Consider the following 27,689-nt stretch of genomic DNA (forward strand, 5'->3'; position numbering starts at 1 on the left):
CTGCGAGTTAAAAGGAAACGAGTGCTGAATGTCAGGATTTATCGCCGGTTTTAATGGTCCAGACCTCTTCATATCATTTTTTTTTTTAAACCTATCTTTGTAGATTTCCGTCAGAATGAGCCCCGCTAATTTCACGGGCCGCACTAATGGGCACATTTTGTCAGCAAAGCACGGAGACAAAACCGTCTTAAGACGCGAAAAAAAACACCTGTGCCCGCGTTTATTCCGGAGCAATTTGCCAGATTGCCGTATCGTCTCCTCCGAACGGTTAATCAAAAACGACACCGGCTCACGCGGCCGCCTGTTGAGTCAGAAAATTTCAAGTTTACCCTTTTGGTGTTGCGGTTGCGCGGTGCCCTAGCTAATTTGCACATGAATGGAGGGAAGACTGATGCAAACGGAGAATAAACTGAGGGGATAACATGTGGCAGTGGCTTGTTAATAATGCATTTGTGTGCCAAACAAATAAATAGACGCATAACACAGACAAACATCAGTCACTGAACCGCCTCTGTGAGCAGGCCCATCCCTGAAGAAAAGGCGGGGTGGGTTTGGGATGGGAAGGGGGGAAGAGTGGGAGGGTGGTGGTGGTGGTGGTAGAAGACAGAGAAAGTCTGTTTATTCCTTCTGCCACAGCCTGCGATATCCATACTGCTGAAACACGCAATTCCCCAAAGAAAATACAACCTCGTCTAAGCTCACCCCCAACGCACACACACACACACACACACACACACAGTAGGCAACGCAGAGCTACTGTAGGCATCCTCGCCTCATATGAGCAACTCCTTGATGCAGTGGCTCCAGCGCATCATCTGTCTGCACATTAGATTCAGGCACAGCGAGCCGGAGAGGAAGCATCCCGGACCCAGCACCTAACCAGTTTAACTACATTCATTAGAATGAGGAAAAACAGTGCCTCAGCACAACTAGCTGCGGTGGAGGGCGAAACACACAGTGTGAGCTGTTGACGCTCCGGATCAGGGACACACACACACACACACACACACACACACACACACACACACACACACACAGACAAGGAGAAATAACACACTTGCGCGAGCTGACAGATGTGACAATGGTGCCGCAGCAGTACGACTATTTTTACAGGTGGAATTCTGGTTATGGTAATTTCACGGATCATTTGGAAGGCATGCTGTACAGAACTGGGTTTAATAAGGTTACTGTCGCCGGGGCCTGGAGCTGGATATACAACAATCAACATGATAAAAAAAAAAAAAAAATCTTTTTATTGTGATCATTTCACTAACAAGACCACGCCTCAGCGTGTACAAAGAAGTTTATTTTGACCGGGTTAAGGGGAGGGAAAGGTAGGGGATGGGATGAAGGAGCATGTTAAGAAGGAGAGAAAAGGAGAATAAAGAGGTTTGATACCTGATACCTGCCTATAAATGCAGGTGCAGGTGATTGGACTTAACCCAAGTTAAATAACTTCACTCACAGGTTGTTTTTTATGAGCACGTATGACGATATCAAGAGTCACATGTCATATTTTTTGGCCATTTCACTTTTACGTTGGCAGCTCCATAAATAAAAAGTCAAATAATAAAAAGAAGAAACATAAAATTCACACGTTCATCAATATTAACGTGTCAAAATCAACACATCAGACAGATCTATAAACCTCTTCATGTGGCCCCTGTATATCCTTTCCGATCCGATACCGTGTAAAATTCAGGCTGGTATCGGCGATACCGATCCAATATCGATACTTTGTGTAATCACACCCTGAATGAGAGTTTTAAACCTAAAAAAAAGAGTATTTCAAATCACAGCTTCATAAAGAATACAAGACGTCAGAGTAATTCATGTATTTAGTTTAAACTCATTTACTATATAGCCGAGTTTTCGAAAGTATCGTTTTTTTGATTTGAGAATGTTGGAGCATAAAGACCTGGTATCTGAAGTATCAATATTTCAGTGTCGATCTGCACATAATTAACCTGCCAATAAATGCCAAAAAACACACTTTCCTGTAGATTGTTGCACATGAAGCCTGTTGTTCTAGCCTGACATAGATGCTAGCCGCTAACTCCTCATTCTCGGTAGCTCTTTGTCGAAAAGGCCAGACAGATACCATCTATCTAGGTTTGCACGTTGAAACCGGTACAAATGTCATGCCTTTGAGCAGAACACTCAGCAGCGGTGTTAAGTATCTCGTAATAAGGAGTTGGAGTTACAAGCGCTCACAGTACGGTTCATGTCCACGATGATGTCACGCGTTGCTCGTCCAAATACGAGCAGCAGCTGAGGACTCTTCAACAGAGGGTGAAAGACAAGACATATCTATGCAAATAGGAAACTCAATATTCCCACGGTGCAGGAAGTGTTCATGAGGCTCCTTATTTAGATCTGTGAATAGGCTCTTTCTCACCTTATGGCGAGTGATTCTCATTAGAGGGTGTAGCCAGCGTCGGATATACCGCAGCGAGTTTGACAACTGCAGCTAATGACGGGAACGACTACTAAACTTTATGTACACATTCTGCAACTTTGTCCACACTCAATCATATGACGGTATCGAAATTAATAATAAAAAAAAAAAAAAAAAAAGAAAGAAAGCAAACATATTTTACACCTCCGGGCTTTGAATCCACTTGTCATTTGAATATTTGCAGAAGAATCTTGTTTTGATTATTGCTTTATGAAGGTTTTATTTCTTAGCAAAAAAAACATTAAAAATGTTTGTGATCATTTAAAACAAATTAAAGGTCTGCAAACAAAGGCTGCATACATTTTTGAATATCTGGCAGCAGATTAGAACATATTTGGAGAAGAGGGAAGCAAAAAAGTATTGATGCATTCTCATTATTAGAACAAAGAATGAGCTCCCATCAGAAGCACGGATATATATGTGCTTTGTACTGTCCAGGTAGCTCAGCTCCACTTTTGCAAAAACGAAGCAGGCGGCATCATCTCGATAAATCATTGTTCGGGCAGTAGCAAGAAAATCAAACTAAAAGCGCAAGTTTATGGTAACATGGAGCTCCTGTGACCAGGAAACGAGATGCCCTCAAACATGTGGGCAACCTCGGGCATCATTATTTCTTTCCTTAATAAGCTGTTGTCCCTGAGTCCTGCATGATGCTGCCTTTTAATAATGATAGCAGCTCACGATGTTCATGATTCACCACCTCTACCTGCTCCCGTTTCGGACACACTGACACAGCCACATGCATTATTTCAGACAATGAGATGAGTGAAACGTCACAAATGTGCTTCTGAAAAGCTGGAGATTTAACCTGGAACTTGTTGACGATGCAAGTGCTTTTGTTTGTTTTTGTTTTTTTCCCAGTAGAAAAATGTATTCATTGGCAGGTTTGACCCGTAATTCCAGCTTCACAGAGCAGTACATTACGCTATACTCGGAGGGATAGTAGGAGACGGGAGAAATAATATGGATTTAAGGAGGTTGTGCATTTCTCAATAAAAGCTTTTATGGAGAGAATATATATTCCAAGAAGCCACGTGTCATAAGGTTCTTCTTATTAAGGTAAAACAAAATCCAAACCTACATGGCCCTGTGTGATAAAGTAAACCTAATAACTAGCTGGGCCACACTTAGCGACAACAACTGCAATCAAGCATTTTATCCCACTCATCTTTGCAGAATTGTTGTAATGCAGCCACATTAGAGGGTTTTCCAGCATGAACCTCCTTTTTAAGATCGTCTCTTCAGCTTGAGGTCACCAACAGATGGCCGGACGTTCTCCTTCAGGATTTTTTTGGTAGAATTCAGCAGAATTCATGGTTCCACTTATCACCGCAAGTCTTCCAGGTCCTGAAGCAGCAAAACAGCCACCACCACATTTTACTGTCGCTATGATGTTTTTTCTGAAATGTGGTGTTACACCAGATGCAATGGGACACACGCCTTCCAAAAAGTTCAACCTTTGTCTTGTCAGTCCGCAGAGCATTTTCCCAAAAGTCTTTGGGATCATCCAGATGTTTTCTGGCAAAACTGAGATGAGTCATGAACACTGACCGTAACTGAACAAAGTGAGGCCTGTAGTTGTTTGGATGATGTTGTGGGGTCTTTTGTGACCTCTTGGATGAGTCGTCTCTGAGCTCTTGGGGTAATTTTGGTCGGCCGACCACTCCTGGGATCCACTGTTCCATGTTTTCACCATTTGTGGATAATGTCTCTCATTGTGGTTCACTGGAGTCCCAAAGCTTTAGAAATGGATATAGAACCTTTTCCAGATCTCTGTTTTCTTATTCTCACTTGTTCCTGAATTTCTTTGGATCTCGACATGATGTCTAGCTTTAGAGGATCTTTTGGTCTCCTTCACTTTGTCTCTCAGCTCCTATCGAAGTGATTTTTTAACTGAGAACAGGTGTGGCAGTAATCAGGCCTGGGTGTGGCTCGAGAAATTGAACTCAGCTGTGATAAACCACAGTAAAGTTATGTTTTAACAGGGGGTGCGGACGCTTTTTCACACAGGGTCATCTAGGTTTGGATTTTCTCCCTTTAATAATAATCATTTAAAAAAACTGCATTTTGTGTTTTTTACCCGTTTTATCTTTGTCTTATGTTTAAATTAGTTTGATGATCTGATACATTTAAGTGTGAAAAACATGCAAAAAAATATATATATCAGAAATCAATAAGTATACCGTATACACACACACACATATATGTGTATGTGTACATGTAAATGTATATTTAACATATGCACCCTTTTAAAAATTCCAGTATCGACACATTGCATGTTGCTGCAGGTTAAATCAATGCCTCCATGGGAAAAAGGGAAATAAAAGCCAAAAGGAGTATGTCAAGCTCATCTCGTCATAAACATATGGGTCGGCGGAGGGTGTGAATTGAGCCTGTGTTCATCTGAGTTCCTCCACAGCCCCAGGCATCACGGGGGACCTTGAGGAATGCTACAGGCGCGTTTAAGGGCGAAAAGAGAAACAGAGACAGAGAGAGGTCTGTGGGCTGGGGAGGCGGAGGTCGGCCTGTGATAGGTCCAATGCGGCGAGGATGGAAATTTGTCTCACTGTCAATAATCACCTTAATTTCCCCCCACCTGACACTGCAAGCTCAAGGAGGGAATACGCTGGGTGGAGAAGGTCATCTTGTGTGTAGAATACTGTTTAAAGTATATTATTCATGGGGAAAATACAACTCGTTGTATCTATTCCTTCAGTAAACTAGCAATTAAATGAAAAGGAACAGCTTGACATGGATTTTCTCCTGTTCTCATGTCCCTGCTGTAAATGTGCAGCTAACGCTAGCCCTAAAGCTAACCTATTTGGTTAGCCAAGCCTTTAGCTTTGAAGCGCTTTTATTTTTTTTACTTATTTATTTTAACGTTACAGGCTACAGCACAATATACACAGGCAATGCATGATATTAATAAAGAATATATAGTAATAATAAATAATAATAATAATACTGCTGCAAAAAGAAAACCGAGACAACAACAATAGAAAAACAAAGGACAGGACAACAATACACAACACAATAACTGCACACTGAACTCCTCTTCCCAAAATAGAAAAACAAAAACAAAACAAAAAACAAACAAAAAAAAAACATTGGAGAAAAAGGCGTTTTTTAGAGTACTGCAGGACCTAGATGCAGGAACCTACGCACGTAACCTACTTCCTGCTTCACTTTTTGTTATATAATTTTTTATTTTATCTTGTTTTGAACTTCAAAAACAAAGAACATGAGGTCACTGTGGGTGCCACAACAAGAGAAATACTGTAAAACAAAAACAGTACAGTGCGTTTTCTACATGCATCAAGGTATTGCGTCACACCATGTAGTGCCGCGTGCATACACAATCTTTCATTTTCCCAGCATTCAGTGCATTTCTCCAATTCAAGTCTTAAAACAAAAGGTAGGTCTCTGCATGATATAGTTTCCTTTTACAATCCCCACACCACTGGTCCAATATTGGGGCGTCAATTTGCAAACATTTTCGGGTTATTTAACCTTGTGCATGACAGTTTCAGGTATTTTAGAAATAAAGTAACAAAGAAAAAATCTACCTTCACCCCCAATATTTTGTTAATTTCAGATGCCACCGTTCTCCAGTGTAGCTGGAGTTTTGGACCAGAGCAGGAGACATGGAAATGGTTAACCAAAAAGTTTCCATGTCGTCTCCAAAAAAATCTCATTACATTCCTGCTTCACTTTCAACAACTGCGACTGAAGGCAGAACAAGCAACAGTTAGCGCCGAGGGAAAAAGGTGAAAGGGAGCAAAATCTACATCATTGCCTCGGACCAAGCTGTCAGAAGTGAGGGAAATCCTTCAAAGAGTTTACCACGCCTGCAGAAACTCTAGAAAACATGCTGGGTGACAAGACCTAAAGATGACAAGACAGCAGCAGCATCTGTTTCTGGATAATAGTGGATTTTGTTTCATTCTTGGTTGGTGGTCGCTGCCGCGTCCTCATCTGTTGATGTTCAGTTGAAAACGCAACAAAGACTCTCTAGAGGAAAAGCAAGTGGCTAGTAAGGCAACACTGCTTCTAGTGCAAACAGATGCTTAATTGAAAATGTGCATTCTGTTGTATTGACATTACAGTCTAAGTTGGCACACCTTCAGTGGATAACGAACACAGCTGCGTTTCCAGTTACAATCATAACGAGTCACTGAAGTTAAATCGTGCTTAACACCATCTTTGCTGATTAATGGCAGAATAAAGAAAGCAACATGTTTCCTAATTAGCTGTACACTGCATAAATCTTAACTTTAGTGATGAATAGTATCATTAGGTGAAAGTTAAAATATGAAATGGTCCCTTTATCTGTAGGTTTTTATGTGAAAATATGATATTGTGAGGAAATGTTTAAAAGATTAACATTGCATGAAGTTAGCATAGTTGTTAGTCTGCTTGATGCCAAGTTAACCAGAGAATTAATCAACTACTCTGTATTAATTTATTAATTATAAATTAATTTATTTTGTGGGGTTAGTCAATTAGACTAACAAAAAAGATTTTTTTTTATCTATTTTATGGATAAAATAAGTGTGTTGCAGTTCAGCTAAGTTAGCTTAGCATTAAGAGCTAGCCTCACTCTGTTTAAAGGTAATAAAATTCTGACCCAAAAACCCTTTAATTAACATAGGTGTATTGTTGGGCTGTTTATTAATATAAATGTATATATAGTTAGTTAAAAAAAAAATAAAAAATGTTGTTGTCTGAACTACTTTTTGTCAGTGAGTGGTTGCTAAGCAACCTGACAGTAAATTCAGGCTAATAAACCATCCAAGGCTTAACCAATCACAAAAAGCCAAATAAATTACTCATTTTCCACAGTTTTTACTAGTGTTGTACAGATTAACACTGAAATATTGATACTTCCGTTACCAGGTCTTTATGCTCTAAAATCAATCCTTAAATCAAAATATTGATACTTTCGATACTTGAGTCATTAATGTAGGAACACAGTGGAAAGTAACTAAACTATGGAGTCGTGGCAACACAAAAAACCTTATGAAACACAAACTCAGGTTAAACCACAACACAGAATAAGAGGCGTTTATGATAAAGAGGACAGAAGAGGAGAGAACAGGGCCAGAATTAAGATGCAAGTTTTCATTTTATAGTAGTTCTTAATAGTTAAATAATAATTAATTTTAATGGTCTTTTTATTTTCCTTATTCCTGTTTTATTCCTTTATTTTACTTATTTCTCTTTTTTCCTTTAATTCCTATAGTAAATGAGTTGATGATGTCTTGCATTCTTTATGAAGCTGTGATTTGAAATACACTCCTTTTCTTTTCTAGGTTTACCAGACACATTAGGATGTATTTACACAAGGTATTGGTATCGGATCAGTATCGGCGATACCAGCCTGAATTTTACTCAGTATCTGCGGTATCGAACATCACTATTTTTTACTTTTTATGCTGAAGCTAAGCTACTGAAGCTAAGCTAATGTTTATCGTATTTCTGTGTAACAAAGCGGAACAGCACATTGCTTTTAATTCATCATCTTTGTCTACTTTTAGTAAAATAACTGATGAAAGAAAAAGTCATTCTTGACCGTGTGTGTCAACACCGTAGACACAGCTTTGTTATCCCAGAACATGTGATTAATCGGCCCTTTGGCCGGAGAAGGAGCTAGTGTTTACTGGTTGTGCTATATGGCCGACAGAAAGAGCCTCTTGTCATCTAAAGCGTGCGTTGGCTCAAATTACATGTTTAAAGGATGCGTTTGAGCCAATCCACTTTGGGGAAAACACTGTGTGGGTTCAGTGCGGGCATGTTGATGAGCTAAGCTCAGGTGTTGCCAGAGGCACCATGATAATGGTCAGAGCATGCAGAATCATTCTAGGAGCACTGATGGTTCGGTGGGAATTAATGAAACGCACCGAATCACACACACTCAGCCTCGACGTCTGTAACATCATGAGACATTTTCTCTGTCCAGGAAATTAAACGCCGCCATCGTGGCTCACCCCGAGACTCCAGAGAGAACAATCCTCCCTACGAAGCACAAAGGACGCTCTTTACGAAGTGCACAATTTCACGTAGGGTGTCATCGTTTACGATAATTGATTCTTTGGTATATTGAATATAAACTTAATTCAGAATTATTTAAAGCCGTTTAGAATCACACGACACCAAAGCAGCTGAGCACTCAGAAAATCCATTTTGTTCTGATGCTGCTGTCTGGTGTGTGTTGAGATTTGCCCAATCACAGTCCCTCCCCATCCACTCTGCCCCAGTTCTCGAACAGTCCCCATCTGGTTTGACAATCTGTTTTGATGGAAATCAGTTGTTTTTTCTCCTCTCTCATCTCCACTCTCTTGCTCTTGCGGTTTTTACTTGAAGTTTCCCTGCGATCGTGGCTCAGGCGCTTCAGATGAAGCTTGGACATGATCAGCAGCCTCTCCAGCGTCGCCACCAGTGCCTCGTTCACCCCCGGGGGAATTGGGCCTCGTACAAAAGGATCCCTTAAATTTCACCAAAAATAGGACTCAGGGATGGAAATTGAAGCTCTAAGTCTCAGCGACACTGTGAACAGAAGCTTTTTTTTTCTTTTTTTTTTGCCATCTGTTAATTTTAAAAAATCTTGATGTTTTCCTGGTTTGTCAGGCTAATGGTCTCGTAGAGCGTCACAGGAGCCGGATGATGTGCTCTGTTCTGTTTAATTCTTCTCAGAAATACAGGCAGACCTTGTTCTCCCGAACAGAGACAGACATGGTCGCCTTTTTCTAAAAGTGGAACCGTTTTAAAGCACAACTGAAAACTCCTAATACCCACCAGAGATTACTACATTACAAGGGGTTGATGCGAACGTGTATCACTCCAGAAAAACCTAATAGATACAATAGCGCTATATCTGACGTTTGTGTCAAATGTGAGAAGGAAAAAGACACGTTTTTACATTGTGTTTGAACAGAAATGCAAAGATTCTGGCAAAAAATAAAACAATGTGAACAGATTAAAATACCTTTAGTCACAAATTTGTTTATATTAGGTCTATATCCAGACAATTTGAAGATTTAAAAGCATCAATGAATATTTGTAGACTTAAGTGTATCAACGACATGATTATCACCAGATGTGGGACCCCTTTACAGACGCCACAAAGCTGTGACGTCACTAGCTGGAGGCAAAACACTGTCACTTTCAACCATGGAAATGTCCTCTTGGTGAATTTTTTGGTGCCAAAACTGAAAAATCAAAAACACTAACTTGATGTTTTATCACAAACCAGCCGTCGTAGACAACTTTGGTTTGGCTTTGCTGATTAAAAGAAAGGATTGGAGTGAGCCAATCAGCAACACGCACACTTCTTATCAGATAAGATTAATGTAACGCATCATCAGTTTCAGCTTGGATAACGTTATGAGTGGGTTAGAATAAATTGTGACTGAAATTACATTAAGTTAATTATTTAAGTGATTCTTGTTACATGTTAATGCTAATGCTAACTGCTAGCTAACACAGCATTATTTGCGTGTTTCAGGGGTGTCCAAGCAGGAGTTGCATTTACTATGTTACCCTCCACAGTGGTTCCACTTCTTGTAATATCTTTGTTGGAGAGGCTTCATTTATAAAGACAGACCAGACTCCATCCCCTCTGTGTCCTCCTTTGGTCAAATCGTCCATCCAGTGAGTGAGAGTGTAAAGATCGGTGAATATAGTCCCATCAGTCAGAGTCAACTGTTTAAAATAACACTCATGGTCTCAGGGAGTGAGTGTATTAGTATATTCTCTACAATATACGTTTTCCTCGTCCATTCTTGCCAAAACAGTCCGTTGAAACATGCTAACCGCTGTTTACAAGCTACAGTCTTGGAGATGTTTTGCCTCCAGCTAAGCCCCGCCCCTCAAAAAACATCACATTGTTTACAAACCATGAAGGGATCTATATGGAGTACAGATTTGTCACGTGTAATGGAAGAGTCTGGAGACATGTATATGGTGGGACTTTGTAGTACCTTATATTGCAGAAATATACTAGTTTTACTTTTTCCCTTTTTACAATGAACTCACAAACCTGATTCCAACCAAGAACCAAAAAACCTCGAAGGGCAGAGGGTGGGGGGAGTTTGACGTGTTTGTTCAAGGCATGTAATTATATGAATTTTGCTGCTATGTGGTGAAAACAATAATAAAAAAAAAAAAAAAAACATGGACCCATTTAAATCTTCACTGGATGATGAATTTGATGAATTATCCACACAAGCTGTTCGTTTTGTGTGTTTGCTCTAGTCTGGATTTAACGCTACACAAGTAATAAGTTAACGCACCAAAAAAAAAAGGGCGGGTGTTCAATTTCAGCTGGCAGGAAAGTAAGTTTTTATCAGCTCTGCATACCTTTGGTTGTCAGCGTTGAAAGAGTAAACACAGTAAAGGGAGTCAGCAAGAAAACCGCCGCCCCTCCCTTGTATCTCTGTGGAATAACTGTGACTACCATCACAAATTCTGTCTCTGTCAACAACTGCCAATGCATCTTCAGACGGTAAACCGTGATCAACGTGGAGAGACTCTATACCCAGGCAGAGAGGCGAGGAAGCAGAAGAAACAGCCTCTTTTTTTTTTTTGCATTGTGAATATTCTTTTGTGTCCTGCCTTCCTACTCCTCCTTTTTATATTGCAAACTTTGGGAGTGTTTTTAAATGCAAAGGTGCCGTGCTTTTTCTTCCCCCCAAGTGCATTCCCGCCCCGAAACACTTTCTGTACCTGCCCCCCACCCCCTCCTCCTCTTCCTCCTCCTCCTCCACCTCCTCCTCCTCCTTCACCCTACACTTCCTGATTTTCTGTCTCCCACAGGTTCACCAGATGATTCCACTGCCTCTTCTTCTTCTTCTCTTCTTCCCTTCTTCCCATCTTGGCACGTATATATATATATTTTTTTTTTATTTGGTTCTGACTTTACATCAAAGAGGTTTTAAGGCAAGTGCTTCTGCCTTTCCTGTCTTTAATGTGAATGTGCACGAGGAGGATGCAGCCAGCTGCTCAGACTGAGCTTCTGTTAACTGAAAGTGCAAACAAAAAAATGAAAAATGAAAAAAAAAAAAAAAATACTGCAATGTACAGCTGTCAACATGCCTCGCCAAACCCACAAATATACAAATGTAGGCAAAGACTAAAAAAAATATATATATATTTCCACATGTACATAGATGCATATAAAAGCATTTCCTCCTTTTGGCCTCCTTTCAAGCCTCATACGGTGGAGAACAGAGGGATGAGGGGTGATAACCTGCCACATGTGAACCTTAAAACATGTCCTGCTTCAAAAGAACTGTCGGCTCTGAACCCCTTGGATTCTCGGAACATGGTAAGGATGTTCGGTTAGTGGAGCGGAGTAAAAAGAAACCTTGATCCATGTTCGACAGTGTGGGCTGTGTGTAATCCACAAACTATACGGACAAGAATATATTCAGATGTTTGAAACAGCAGGATATAAGGCCGTGTGCTTCAGCCTCTTCTTCTTCTACATCTTCTTCCTTCATGGGCCATCCCAGGCGCTCCTGTGTTTATGCTATTTAACAATTTGCAGACGTGCAGAAGAAGAAAGCGAGTCCTCTTGGCCACTCCCCCGCACCCTCAGGCTGCTCTTCTTTTATCTCGGATTGTACTTCCTTTGCACCGCCACGTGTGCGATGCCATTCTTTACTTCTCCGCCGTACAAGCCGCTTCTGTTCAAGTAACAACAGTCCCCCCGGTGAATCAAATCAGGAGATTATGAGAACATTCAAACGGACCAAATTGGCTTCCAGGAGAGCTTAAATCAATCTAAAGTTAAAACTGCAGAGAGAGAAAAGCCTTGGGATATTTGGAGAAGATCTAGACAGGGGGAGGAGGTGGAGGAGAGGGAGGAGGAGGAGGAGGGGAGTTAACCAAGGCTGTTTTGGGTAATACCAGCGTGAAATGCCACAGCATCAATTACCGAATGATTGAGGGCAATTCTACTGTGTGCGCTGCCATTCAGCAGAATAGAGGGGGATATAAAGGATAAACAGTGATTATGCCAAGCCCTCCAGATTGAGAATGTTCATATTTACAGTGTGACACTGGGACAACAACAGCTGTATTGCTGCTTGTCATTTATGTAATATGTATCTCATTGCCGCATGTCTCCGATTGCCTAATTCTCGTAAGGAGCACAACACAGCGAATTGTCAGGGCTGAGGCTGATAGATTGTGTGTCTTTTTTCAGGAGCGCTGTTGTCATTTATTGTATATCCCGTCTGGTTTGACTTATTTTCTGTGAATGGCAAACTAATTGACCCGTGTGTCAGATTGCTACAGCGAGTCACGGTTTAATACTGAATTTGCCATGGAAATCCTGCTTTAAACCTGACACATTTCTGCTCGAAAATTCAGAAAGGGGGCAGCTTTCATGTGCCAGAAGCCAAACCTACACCATCCCACCTCTGTCTCCCTCTGTTTCCGTCTTTGTCTCCCTCTCTGTCTAACCCACCACCCCCTGCTTAGTTAAGCTTTCTAAGTGATAGGCTGTGGCATGGGCTCCTTCGTTCAAAAGACAGGCACATCATTAGGGAGCTGAAGAGTGCAGTTCCTGCCCCCAGGGGAGGGATGACAGTCTGTCACCGCCCTGAGGCTTACCTTACTTTGGACCATGGAAATCAAAGATGGTGCTGTGAAATTTGAATAGAATAGGATGAAATATTCGAACGCCTCTTTTCCTCGTCCAGCACTAATTCTGCTGTTGGAGAGATACAAAAAAAAAAAAAAAAAAAAAAAAAAAAAAAAAAGTCAGCCTATTTTGAAGTGATAATGATTAATCATTTAGAGAGGGCCAGGCTACTTCACAGTGTGTTTTTGAGGTTTGTGACAGTAAATAAAATGAAATTTGCCTAAACGAGGGGATAGTACTGTCGTAGTGGATTAACCTCCTGAGACTTGAGTTTTTGTTTTGTAACCAAGGCAGGGGTCTTCAACGTTTTTCAAACCACAGACCCCCAAAATGAGGGAGATATCAAGTAGGGTACCCAGACCTTCATATGAATTAAACTCGGCCTGGTGCTATTTATAAATATACATTATTATTTTCATTTTGCATTCAATATTAAGATACTGAAACAATGCCTCAATAAGCTAAATTTGTGTGTATATATATATAAAAAATGTCTAATCAACCAAAGTTGGACCTCCGCAGTACCTCTGCGGACCCCCTAGGGGTCACGGGGCCCCTGTTAAAAACCTATGTTCCAAGATGTTTGGGATCAGTAGGACCTAAGAAGGTCCTAAAAAGGCATCATCTTTCAAGAGGAAGTGGTAGTTTTTGAAAAAAAAATATGTCCTCATATGTGGATACTGGGATTATTTCATTATTTCTATTATAACAAAGTCACCAACGTGACAAAATATAAAACCATTTATTGCAATACCCGAACATTGGCTGAGCAAAACCAGAATTGTGAACAATGAAGTCCCAGCGTCCTCAAACGAGTACATGCTAATTAGCGAGGTTCTAGCTCGTTGCTATTGATGAAATTTGTTAAATTTGCGCGTCGTATCAAACTAGAAACGTTAATAAGCATAAATAAATAAGTCTTCACCGTAGAATTTGATGGGGTTTGTTCCTTGTCCACTTCTGTTTTTCAATCATCTGTAGAATGAATCCGTCCATTATCGTGTTTTTACCGACTAGTGTATTGACCCTTTGCTACTACTAGATAGCAGACTAAATCGTCCACTAACGAGGACAACGGGTTTAAATAAAGCAGAATAAGCTGCAATAAATTCTAAAATTTAATGTCCCCATATGAGGACGCAGGGTCTCAGGAGGTTAATGCGGTTGACCACGTGGCCACTAATAATTCATAGGACGTTTAAGTCGGCTGACGATCCCCTGTCACAGAGTCAGACTTCTCCTTTGGAAATGAAGTAATCTTTTGAACTTGTCCTTTGAGGATTGCCTAGCGGTTCGGGATCTTTCTGCATCTCTGTGGTATCCCTGGCCTGTTAGAGCCACAGTTGTGCTCGAGCTTCTGTACGGCGTACAGAGTACTGATCTGCCGCTATTCATGCCAAACAAAGACTCTCATTTTGACTGAACTGCAGCACCACAGAGAGCACAAGTTTGGATCACAGACCTTGAATCACTTTGCTATTGTACGGCACCCTTCTCCCCAATTACTCAAAGGACTTACTGAGTGAGGCTCATACATATGCAAATACGTGAGATATGAGCGTGTAAGCGAATGTATCAGTGACACTTTGCAATTCGGTATACAGAATCCTGAATAGTTACCAAGGAGCTTAGAAAATAACACAACATAGTGCTGTCAACGTCCATGTAAAAATGGTTGAAATCATTTTTTTTAAATTTTAGTTTTGTTACTGAAGCCTCATTTAAAGCTCTGCAGGAAATATACGCCGTAACTTATGTATGTAGCTGATGCTGGTGCGAGCCATTCATACCTGTGCGCTCGTCAATCTGGCTCGCTCTGTATAAACGCCACCCAAAAACATTCTTTTATAGCTTATCCCGTTGGCAAACCAACATCACATTGGTTCTGAAGATACCTGAAATACAGCCTAAAAGCCTAATGGTGGTATTGTACCTTTCTAGTTGGTGGGATTGTTGAATGATGAATATCTGTTCGCATAACATCTGGCTACAGAACAAGCCCCAAAATATTTGTATTTGCCTCCAGAGGCTAAGTAGGTAGACATATTTTCAAAGTGTGGGATATTGAGAATCCCTTAAGAGAACTCAAAAACAGCTAAGCACTTTGGTGTTTAGTTTCAATATGACGGTGGAATTTACATGGTCGCATACTGTCGTTAATTAGTACCTCTTTGCAAATAACACTTAATACATTTACATGCACGTTATAAAAAATAAATAAATAAATAAAAAACTATTGCCCTAACAAGACCACAACTGAACAACTTAAGTGCATGGAAAAGCGTTACGCCGACTAATATCGCAGTTCTCCTTATCCAGCTAAGACAGATAATTGAATTGAACAGATTGGAAACTGATTTTCTCCAGCATGTATACGCCTTAATCGGAGTTTAACCAACACGTGTGCGCATGCTCCACAACTGCTGCTCTGGCGTATGACCCTGGAACAAAAACATCCAAGAAAGCCGGTCGCTGCAGGATAAAGTAGCACGCACATTACGTATGAGATTTAAAAAGCTGTACAATTATCGATTTTGCTGTTGTTTGAAATGCCGGTCTGCCACATGAACGGCTCTTGTTGTTTATTATATGACGTTATAAATCAACCGGAAAGGTGTGTTAATCTGCTGACAAGACACACATCGCCACCTAGTGTGGATAAATTGTCATTTATTCAGTTTCTGTAGTTCTGTATATAGCTAACCAGATGTTTACACTTTTTTTTCTGAAGTCCTCTGGCGCCCTCATACTCTCACTGTGAAAACCACTGGCTCATAGTATCCCAGATTTCTGTTGGACAAGTTAAGCCTCTTATGTAGCCAGGTAATTAGGGTTAGTAACGCGCAATTTATAGTACTACGGCACGTTCAGACTCTACGTGTCTCAAAGCTGGGGCCGTAACAGCTGTGATTGGTCTAAAATGCATTTCCTTGTTCACGTTACTCTGTAGGCGGACAAGCACAGAAAGTTCTCCTTTGCTCAGGCTCCTACTCGCCATAAACTCAGATGTCTTCTCTATATTCTGTGCTGCAGCGATTTCAGTGAAAGTCATTACAGAGCAATGTCGACACACTAGCACACAGGTGGAAATGCTTTCGATGCCGTGACTTCCTACGCTCTAGATATGCCCTCAATGTGCCACGGTCCTGTAAATTAAGGTTAGGGCTCAGGGTATTCTATATGTTGTTGTTTATCGTCAACAAATACGATGGAAAGTCAAAGTATGAGCTCACCTTAGTGTTTCCTATGTAACCAAAGACTGATACATTTGTCAAAACCTCTTAAAAATATATGAGCGACCTGTCTCCATTTGATGTTAATGAATGGTAATACTCAACAGATTTTAAGGATTTCTGACTTCTCCTCCAAGACCTGATAAACGTGTCAGTTCCAGGCCGCTGTCTTCGTCCATAGCAAAGGTCTGGACACTCGCATTTGTTAAAAAAAAATAAAAAATCCTTGGTATCCTGCTGAATTCTTCCAGCTGCTGCCTTCACCTTTTACGCCGCCAATAACGCACAAGACATCTATATATTCTCAGGCCCAGACACGAGCCCCTCCATGTTTCACTGATGTGCTGGAGGGGCTTTCTTAACACTTCTGGCTTTCTATCACTTTTGGTGAAGGTTCCTTTTGGTTTTATCTATTCATACAATTTTGCTCCGGAACCTTTGTGACTTGTCTTTCTCTTTTTATTCTTGCTGCTGGTAAGAGGTCTCCATCTGCTGTTGAAATCTCCTACAAACTATGGCTTGTGATGCTTTCACACCTGAGCTCTCTAGACTGGCGGAGATGTCACTGACCGTTGTTTGGTAGTTCTTCCTCACAGCTCAATGTTTTGTCTTGTTTTTTCTGTCATCAGCTGCAGTGGTTTCTTTCAGACATCCTGTCTTGTGTTTATGTCCTCTCGTCTGTTTTTTTTTTTTTTTGTGTGTGTGTTCTGGAACCATCCACTCTGATCTTGATATATTCATGACACTAGTCTGACCTCTTTGCAGCCAGTTCGGTCTGTTGAATTGGCGGAGGACAGATTGACTGCTCAGTGCATGAGTAGGAAAATGGATATAGCAAAAGTAAACAAAACGACAGAGTTAAAAGGGCACGGAGAAGGCTCTTCAGCAACATGATATGCATGATTAAGGAGACACCTCCTAGCTTCTAGCCTCCAAGATTACGGTTCTTCTTCAGGTTTACTTTTTAGAATGACGAATACAAACCACTTGCTGGTATGAAGAGTTTTGCAAGTGCAGAAGCTAGCTAGCCAATAGCTAGACGGCACATACGTTCTTTGCAGTGTCGTCTGCAGTCGTCTTGGTATCTCCTTAAGATCTGTTTAACTTCTGGTGCACGCTAATGCAAACCCTATTCTAACTAGACCACAATTTATCCTAAACACCACTACACCTTTTACCATATTAACTAAAAAACAAGTTGTCAGCTTCAAGAAAGTGTTCAGTATGCATAGTTTCATATTTTAATCTCTCATGATCTGGTCCTTATTTTTATTTGGAAACCACAAATTAGTCAATCAATCATTTACACCTCATTCCCAACCTCGTTTTATGTTCCCTGGAAACATGAATTTATCTGACCATGAATCTCTGAAAACGTTAAATCACGTGCAAACATTTTAATAACTAGTGATGGGAATTGCGGCTCTTTTTGGTTCGGCTCACTAAAAGAGGCGGCTCTTTCGGCTCCCAACTGGCTCCTCACATGTATTTATTGTTTAAATGAATTTATTACAAAACTATGTGTATAGTGTAAAGAGAACTACTAATGGAATAACCTTACATCAATTGTTTATTAGTTAAATAGCTTTATTTGAATCCTCATTGGACTGCTGCAAATCAATTGTCATCTGAAGAGTAGCCAAAACCACGACCCGAGCCGGGAATCTTCTGGGGTTCAGTGCTAAAGGCCACACCACCAGGTCACAAAATTTAAGTTTCAGTGTTAACTCCTAGTCTACACCCTGTCTTTCCAACAATGTGAACCGGCTCCAGTCGTTGATTTCAAAGAGCCAGCTCTAAGAGTTGGCTTGTTCGCAACTGATGCATCACTATTAGTTACTATCCAAGTAGTCCAAAGAGCATCATCCAGTACACAGACATGTCTAAGAAGTAGTGCAATGGTAACCAATGTTAACAGCAGATTTAAAACATTATTCAATGGAACAGTAGGGTTTAAAGGACCCCCGACAGTCTGATCCATGTTGGCTGCTGCCGCTGCTAAAAAAATGTGTTTTGGTGCTGTTCTGCCTGCCAGTTGGTCCTTAGTAAGGCTAATTGCCCACCAGCAAAGAGGAACACAGCTTTGCAAACACATCTTGCCTTGTTCGTTATTGAGCGAATCCAACTTCTGGTACATTGGAATCTACTGGTCGGCCCAAGATCTAACATAACCTGTGTTTTTTTTTCCCCTACCTACTTACAACACCTCACTGACTGCTGGCTGTTGAGTGAAATCTCAAATGGTCTCGTCCTCATCTGCATTAAAAGCAAAACCTTAATTCCCCGACAATTCATCTCAATTTATTGTTTGTTGTTTCCATGGAGAGCCTATTAGCACATTAGCTGTTTGCTCAATCTAACAGCCACAAATCTCAGTGAGAAATAGATTCCTTTCAACAGTTCTGTGGCACCCCGTGTTACTGTCGGAAGCTGCTGGGTGGTGGTACGATAGCAAATGCCCCCATTTAATGTGAAGTGATTCTTTCTGTGGCATTTTGCCTCCTCCTGTTGTCTCGCCTCTCTTATTAACATGCACTTAAATTCCCTTTGTTCTCTCAAGTGCTCATTAAAGAATTCAGTGCCTTCTGATGTCTATAGTTTTACATAATTAGAACCCAAGAGGGTTTCACATGTGCACTAAAGTTCTCCATTTGTTTTACTCTGCATTAGAGGAGCAATTTGTTTAATTTCTCTGGAGTTTAACCTTGCTGACTGTGATGGAAAAGCACCTGCAAATCTTGCATTCAGTCAGATCACTGGTGAGAAAACATTGCTTATGAGTGCTGTGTGTTCTTTGTAGCGTCTGTGATATTATGCACTCGTTACATCATCATCATCATTTCATATGATTCATTATTTTACTATAAAGGAAAAACTCATTGTCTGAAAAGCAAGACTCTGTAATCAATCTTTGTGTATAACTAATTTATAATTGGGATACATGCACATTGTTTATCGTTGAGAATTAATATTTTTTTCATCATTGTATTTGTGTGATGGAGATTGCATCTCTCCGGGAGAATGGGAAAAACTGTAACCCCATGTTATGGGCAAATTTTAAAATACCACCATCAAGTGCACCTTTTGAGTTTCTGGTTATAATTCAGGAAGTCATGTACACAAAATGCTTGATGTTCAAGTGGTAAACACCATCCAGAAGTCCGGAGAACATCATTGCTAGGCAACAGTTGGGCCTAGGTGCACCGTTTCGCAAGCTAACAAACGTAGCTTGATCAAGATGCAATGGTATTATTATATCAACAATAATCATAAAACCTTAAAGTATTAACAATATGTTAGAGGAGTTTGTTCATGTGGAGGCAGCTACAACACAGATCTCAGACGCTCCAAACCTTTAGCATTAGCATGCTGCAGAAACAAAGTGCAATACATCAGACTCTGAAAATCACCCCTGAAGCAAGGGAGAACATTTGGCACCACAGTACACAGCCATGAACTGGCCATGAACTAACAAAATGCTCGTAGCTAGCTGAACAAACATTGGTCCTCGTTTTTGGATTTTTGGATTATTAGGCGCCCAGTGTGTACCGGCTAATGCTAGCTGTTAAGCGTTACCAAGTTAAGCTAGTTAACCTACAGAAACACCAAAGCGTTACTAATATTTGATATTTTACCACATGTATAGGCCATACTGATACATGTCCATCTGATGTTTTCTTTCACCAAATTAGTAAGCTGCATTTCCACTTTTGCATGTATTCAAGTGCTTTTAAGTCGACATGTGTTAACATTATTGATGCTGTATTTTTTTTAACCTTAAATAAGCAGTGATAACCATTTACAATATTTGTGTGACAGGCTTTGTGGTTCTGGTCTTCTTTCAGTTTTTTTTTGTTGTTGTTAGGGTTGTTGTTTTTTTTACCTGCCGATATTGTCGCACAGATATATCAGCCTTTTTGTCCATTCTTTAATAGATTTAACTTCTAATATTACAAGGATTTTTATCTTAGGTGGGGGAAAACCACTTTGTCATTCTTTATAACCAGATAAAATTATAGCCTCCATCCTGCATAGTCCTGTTTTAACTTATCACAGATGTGCTATAAGGAGGAACCGGGAGCTCAGCAGATATGTCCCCCAGGAGCCATTCAGTTACTAAGCCAATATTGCAGACTTTCTCCTTGATAAACCGTAAGCCAAGGGAGGAAAAGTGGTTTGCATCCCTCTCCTCTCCCCTCTCCTCTCCATCGTGCAGGATGAATGAAAGGAAGACATTTGGCAATGTTTGTCATACTACCACCGGTGCCAACATGAGGGACAAGGACAGAGAATTTATTCAAAGCCATGCCCCCCTCAGCCTCTTTTTAGCATGTTTTATTTGTCATGATTTTCAACCAAATATCCCAAATGCAAACGACCTTTCGTGCCAATTCCTTGTCTCACAGCTGTACAAAGCCAAGGGTGAGCAGGCCATGCGCTTATGTACCATCGTGCTTGTGTACACACACTTTGACTGTAGCTCTTGCATGTCGGGATGTCTGGACTAGACAGAATATGAGGTGGGGAGGGCTTGATGTGGTGTTCAAGTGAGTGGCCCGCCGAGGAAAACAATAAAGCACGAATGACAGGAACAGATGGGCTTCTTTATTGTCCCCTGAAATGCAAACACTGAATATCTTTGCTTGGTGGGTGGCATCATTATATATTTATTTTCTCCCTCCTGTCCCTCTCCCTGCTAATAGCACTGGTGGCTGGCACCCACCCACATTTAAGACTAAAAGGCCTGATAAAGGGTTGGAGCCAGATGCTTATTATTGGTTGCTTAAGATTTAATGGGCAGTGACACAGAACAAAGATGACAAGGGGTGGCACAAAATGCTGAAGTAGTTGGAGCAGTGTGCTCTGCAATTAGGGCATCCATATGCAAGACAGCATGAAAACTCTGTCCAGAATCACTTCCTACTTTTGACCCAGTGGGCTACATTTACTTTTAGAAAAAAAATGATGGTGATGCAATGGGGCACAGGTTACTTGGTGATCCTGGCCACAGGTGTGTACCCAGCCTCCCCTTCCAGAGGACAAGCTATTACTGCAAATGAATGAATGAATGAATGAATGAATGAATAGGGAGTTAGGAATTTGGAAAAATCTTAATTTTCCAACCAAGGAATGTAGAATACCATCTCTGAACACACAACACGTTCAACCTTGAAGAAGATGGGCTACAGCAGCAGAAGACCACACCGGGTGCTATTTCGTGAGGTACAGGTGGTTTCACACACAAAGTGAAGTTAACTATAAGTTCTTCATATCCTGTTCTCTGACAAACTGAAAATAATAAGCGTATGTCCATCTGGTTAATATAAAGTCCAACTCTACCACTGCAGTCATCGTCGCCCTAATCAGCTGTTCTCTAGCACTAACCGGAAGTTAACATTTGCTGTTTTTTTTTGTTTGTTTTTTATTTTTCTCCTCCGCTAATCTGCAATTTGTATAAAAACAATTTGCCAGGATGGTGAGGAGTTGAGATACAGGACTAAAGGATGAGGCAGGGAGTTAAACAAAAAGAATTTCATAATTAACAAAAAGAACTGCACACGGCAGATAAATCCAAAATACAAAACTCAAAAGAACCATGACATGGACCGTGGCATGAAAACACATGGAACAAGACAAGGAACATGGCATGGAGACATTAACAACACGACAAGGAACAAAGGGAAGGCAGGGCTATAAATACACAGGTGAGACGCATGAGGACAATCAACCCAGGTGAAACCAATGAACAATCAAGAGACAAGGAGGCACAAGACAGGAAATCCACAACTTAACAAAATAAAACGGGAAACACAACACACGACCTGGACAGACACAAGGAGACACGACAGACAGGAAACTAAGAAACTTGGCAAAATAAAAAAGGAAACACAAAACATGATTCACAAAATGAAAGACAGACAAACTATGACACAATTAATTTAATTAATTTCGTGTTTAACCTCCTGAGACCCGAGCTTTTATTTGGTATGCATTTTAAATTTTCCAAGATATTTGGAATCAGTAGGACCTTAGAAAAATAAAAACTAAGCATCATCTATCAACAGGAAGTGGTAGTTTTTGAAAGAAAACAATGTCCTCATATGTGGACACTGGGATTATTTCATTATTTATATTATAATAAAGTCACCAATGTGTGACAAAATATAAAACAGTCAATTTTAATACCTGAGCCAAACCAGAATTGTGAACAATCAAGTCCCAACGTCCTCAAACGAGTACTTGCTAATTAGCGAGGTTGTACCTCGTTGCCATTGATAAAATTTGTTAAATTTGCACGTCATATCAAACTAGAAACGTTAATAAGCATAAATAAATAAGTTTTAAACATAGAATTTGATGGGGTTTTTTTCCCCGTCCACTTTTGTCCTGTGATCGTCTGTAGAGTGAATCAGATGAAATGCCCACCATCATGTTTTCACCGAGCCTTTCCTACCACTAGATGGCAGAATAAAGTGTCCACTAACGAGGACAATGGGTTTAAATGAAGTAGAATAAGCTGCAATCAACCCTAAAACTTAATGTCCCCATATGAGGACGCAGGGTCACAGGAGGTTAAAATCTATTGTAACGCATGTTACTGACATTTGTACAGGGTAAAATATTTTTTTTTTTTGTAGTAACGGCAAAAAATAATGCATTACTGTAATTGCATTACCCTTGTAACGCGTTACTCCCAACACTGCAAACAAAGAACCATTTTCAGCCACATGCAGTCAAACCGGTGTCACAGTTCTGTGCTTTGCTAGTCAGTATAGTCACCTTGAACGATACTGTAATGAAAACAATTAAAGACAGCTTTGATTTGGATTAGGGGGATTACTAGTTTAAGCTCTTCATTACCGAGTCTTTAGCAAAGCTACCTTTCATCTCACTGCAGTCTCACGAAAAGAAGAACCTCAAACTACGTGAGGAATTTCAATCGCAAATGGGGGAATAAAGAAGAAAAAAAAAAAAAAAGAAGCTCCAAATGAAGCTCTTCACTCCCTCGGCATTTATCATTACTTCATTTGTCTCTTTTACTCCTCTTTAGCCCTCGCTCACTGCTCTTCCCCTTCTCTAACTTTTGCTCATCTGTTTAACACGACAACCTCTCACTGCGCATTTCTCTCTCCTCCGTCGTGTCTTATCTTTCGCCAGCCCTCCCTCTCTTATCATGCCTCTCACTTTTGTCCCTCCCCCTCCTTTTTTTGCACCTTCCCCTGCTCCTTCCCTTTCTCTTTCTTCGCTCCACGACCTCAACACAGTGGCGGCTGCCCCATTTTTTTTTTTTTTTCTCGCTGGGTTCATCGCTCCTCACTCTGATAATTCCCCTGTATTAACTGGCTGGAGTTATTACCCGTTATATGAGATGTCTATGTTGAGAGCGCTTTATGAGATCCTGGTCCCCGTGGATAAGATGATGGAGTCGGTGAGTGCTGTCATCCCCCAGCCGTATAATGGCATCAGCTGGGAAATACACAATGCCATGGATTATTGATAGAGCCATATCTGCACTTCTGCTGACAAATTCCTGGCCTGGGTTGAAGGGGCACATAATCCTGAAGAATATCTCTGCTAATATGGCCGCCTCCATACAGTTACACCTCTGCTCTCTTTGGGGTGCTTTGCTTTCTCTCCTCCCCTGTGACAAATGATCAAGCATTCCCAGTGATTCAAATGAGAGGGTGAAGATTTATTCTAACAATAGGCTCTCCTACACCGCCTCAGACAGAAAATAAGTACCACCCGACTGAAGAGACTCTTCTCTTCTTCTTCTTCTGCCGCTGCTGCTGCTACTCCCAACACCAAAAATGTGATTGCATTTTATGACGAAAGGCAAAAGGGAAGCGCCATCAATCGGGGGAGGACGCGCAACCCAAAAGGGGGCTCTTTGGCTCTCGCGGGTAGATCTAAACGCGTGGTAAAAACCAAAAGGTGATACAACAATTCGGCAAAGATACCTCCTCTCATTAGCGGTTCACCACCCGTCAAAACAAGTAGCTTAGGAGGAAGGTAAACAATTCTGCGCCGCCCTATAAATAGAGTGTTGTAATTCTCCTGGCTCTCATTACATGCCTCCTCCCTTTCTATTCCTCAATCTGTGTGATGCGCTGTGGTGGGACTCGACGGCGTTTAGTCGGCGTGAAGACCACAGGCTGCAGTCTCATCTACGGCCTTGATTTTTTTTTTTTTTGTATCCCAGATGCAAGCATTCATACACTCAGACATGTTTGGAGGGGGGCGATTGATCAAACATATGCGGTTAACAAAGCTACTGGGGTCCAATAAAACAGACCTCCTCCGTCTGGATGAATCAGAGGCGGCTGCGTTGACACGAAATCTTCTAAATACCTCTGCACCGACCCAGCCTGGTTAGTCGTTTGAGCAATTGCATGCAAATGACCGGACCAGGCGTCTCCTCCTCGTTGCTCATCTCGAGACTCGAGCCTCGGTAGCCATGTTGCTTTTCAGAGGAATATGAAATTACTATCACATTGAGGGAAATCAAAGTCTTGTTCTGCTGCAGTCCTCTGGGCAGCATTGTGCAGTATTGCTTTGGAAACGGGCCTAATTGGTATGTGTGGGCCAAACTCACCCCACTGCCTGAAACTAGCTGGCTTCATGTTCACAACAATTGGATTTGGAATAGCTGCCCTAGATTGTTTGTGTTTTGCAGTTAGGGTGTGCGTTTCTTTGTGTGTGTGTGTGTGTGTAACATGAAGAGTGCAAAGCTAATCCCAGTCCCTCTGTCTGTCATATTAGAATGCATGACACTTGTAATTGCTTCAAGTCTACTGTAGCCAATAGCGTCACAACCATGTATTTTTAAAAGTGGTGGGTGGCCGTGGTCTCCTAAAGAAAAATGGAGGGATTTTGAGCTGAACAATTAGTGGCAGCTTCCATCTGACAGGCCATATTTCTGCCTTTTAGCTCAGTGTATGGCCTGGCAGCGCACCAGAAAGCAGAGAAAAAAGGAACATTAAGTCACCTATAATTTGCTTTCCGACAGTCAGAATGGGAAACAGACACATGACAGCTTAGTGATTCATCTAGTCGGTGCGCCATGTCTGCCTCCTGAACGATGATTGGCTCTGGCACGGGGCTCGCCTCCACCATGCAAGAAAAGCACGCAGGTTCCTGACTCAAAAACCTGTAACGCTATCTCCTTTACTATGCTTTAAAAAAAAAAAAAAAAAAAAAAAAAAAGAAGCTATTAACCTAATATCTCATTTTGAAATATGGAGGCGGGCTGTTCCTCCTTTGCCTGCGTCTGCATTCTGTAGTCTCGACGCAGCCTTTGCCGTAAGGGGGACATGTTGAATGAAAGCTCCCCTGCCTGCCTCTCACCTCTCATCTGAGGCTTTAAATGCGCAATGTGTAAATAATTCGGGGAGCATATTAACTCTCATTCTGTCGTTCAGCAAAACTCTAAGCACTGCTGGTAATGTGCGCCGCGCTCACCTCCAACATGGACGTTTGCAGAATTAGCTTGCGCCAGTAAGTTTTTTCCTCCCAAACGCACCGCGGTGCAATATAAGGCGAGGGAGAATGTGATTACAAACAGTAAGTTATTGCCTCGGGCACAATTAAAACTTTGCAGACGAGCATTCCTGATTGCAAACTGAATCAGGTATGGTGTTGGTGGGGCACGTTGCTTGTTAATTGGTTAATTACGGAGCAGGACGGCTTGCTGTACAAGTATTAACTGGGAAATCTGCTCTACGTTTCCCGTCAGTCCCACATGTAAACCAGACACTGGGGCAGCCCCTTGACTAAAAATAAGCTCATCAGCAATCTGAAGCTGTGTGGGCCGTCTCTCATCATGATGGAGGAGCTTTCGCAAATTGGCCGCTTGCTGCTCGCACACCACAGTGCTGTTCTTCAAAACACACAATCCTACCAGATGTATTTGTTGCCCTAGAAGCAGAAGTGTGACTATAAAAGATAAAAAAAAAAAGAAGAAACTTCATCTGTGTAATTAGGCAAAAACGAATCATAATAGTTTGCGTTGCTGTTTTTTTTGTCGTTGTTTTCAACAATTTGGAATAAAATGAGGAGGGGTTTGAAATGCGTCTGGGATTTTGTCACGAAGCTGTGCTCTCCCTCTGCAAGATAAGAAGTAAACCAGGTTAATCACGGACAGACCCAAGGACTGCGAAGTGCTCAACACCAGTGACTTAACACCATAACTTGCAGGTGTATGACTTCATGCAACATGTTTCTGACAAAGTCGGCGGAAAAAAAACAGCCGAGGGCACGGACTCGCCACAAGGACGGTCTGAACACACACACAGACACACACACACACCTTGTACCTCTGAGGAAATGTTAGGATTTCTTAGTCAATGCCCTCACTGCCTCAAATCCTACAGGTCTTACTCAGAGCCAGTGTTCACTGTTGCTTGAGTAAATCAGAAGTGTTTCCTGACTGCAACTGCATTTGGCTTTGATTAAAGCAATGCCACAGGCTAAAAGCTGTCCACATCCCTTTATGAGCATGCTTTTCTGACCTTTCTGTTCAGCGAGTCTTCTTAGGACTGAGGACTTGACACAACATGACATGTTGCCAGGTCAGTAAACATGGTGTTGCTGGAGATGAAACAGCAGCAAGGGGAAAACAAATTGGAGATTTGATGTGCGCTTTGATTTCCTTTCATCCATTAAGACCTGCAAATATTTTTGATCTAAGCTACGTGTCGGTGTGTAATGTTCCAGTTATTGTAGGTCATGTACTAATGTAACTCAGAGAAGTTATATTATTATATAACCAAAATATGTTTCATACCGTCGACTGTTTCTATGTGATGAAGCGACCGGACACCAAATAAATAAAGTATCTATCTATCTATCTATCTATCTATCTATCTATCTATCTATCTAAAGGCTTGAATTCCTGACTCAAAGCTTTTTATTCATGTACACGTTCCAACATTAAGGGGAAACAGCAGTATAATTAATCAGTTTTTAACCCAGTGAAAACATGTCAGGCGTGTCAACACACTTTCCACTTCAGATTTGAAGAACATTTTAACATAATTCAGCAACATTGCGTTGTATTTTGTGTTAATAACATGGATCGCAGTTGTCATAATAATGACAGGATTCTTTTTAGACTTGACTGGTTCTTCTTTTCTATCTATCTGTGACTTGAAAAATCCAACTCAAAAATGCATCAGATGTGCTGGAATACTACATGTGAAATTATTAAAATGTCATCCTCAAATACAACTGATTATTAGAATGATTATTTAAGTCTGTAATATATAATTAAGGCTCATTGACTTATTAAAATTTAGACACTGATGTTAGCTACTTAGCTACTCAGATACTTAGATTAAGCTAACATTAG

Source organism: Mugil cephalus, chromosome 18 (genome assembly GCF_022458985.1).
Source record: "Mugil cephalus isolate CIBA_MC_2020 chromosome 18, CIBA_Mcephalus_1.1, whole genome shotgun sequence".
Taxonomy (NCBI): Eukaryota; Metazoa; Chordata; class Actinopteri; order Mugiliformes; family Mugilidae; genus Mugil; species Mugil cephalus.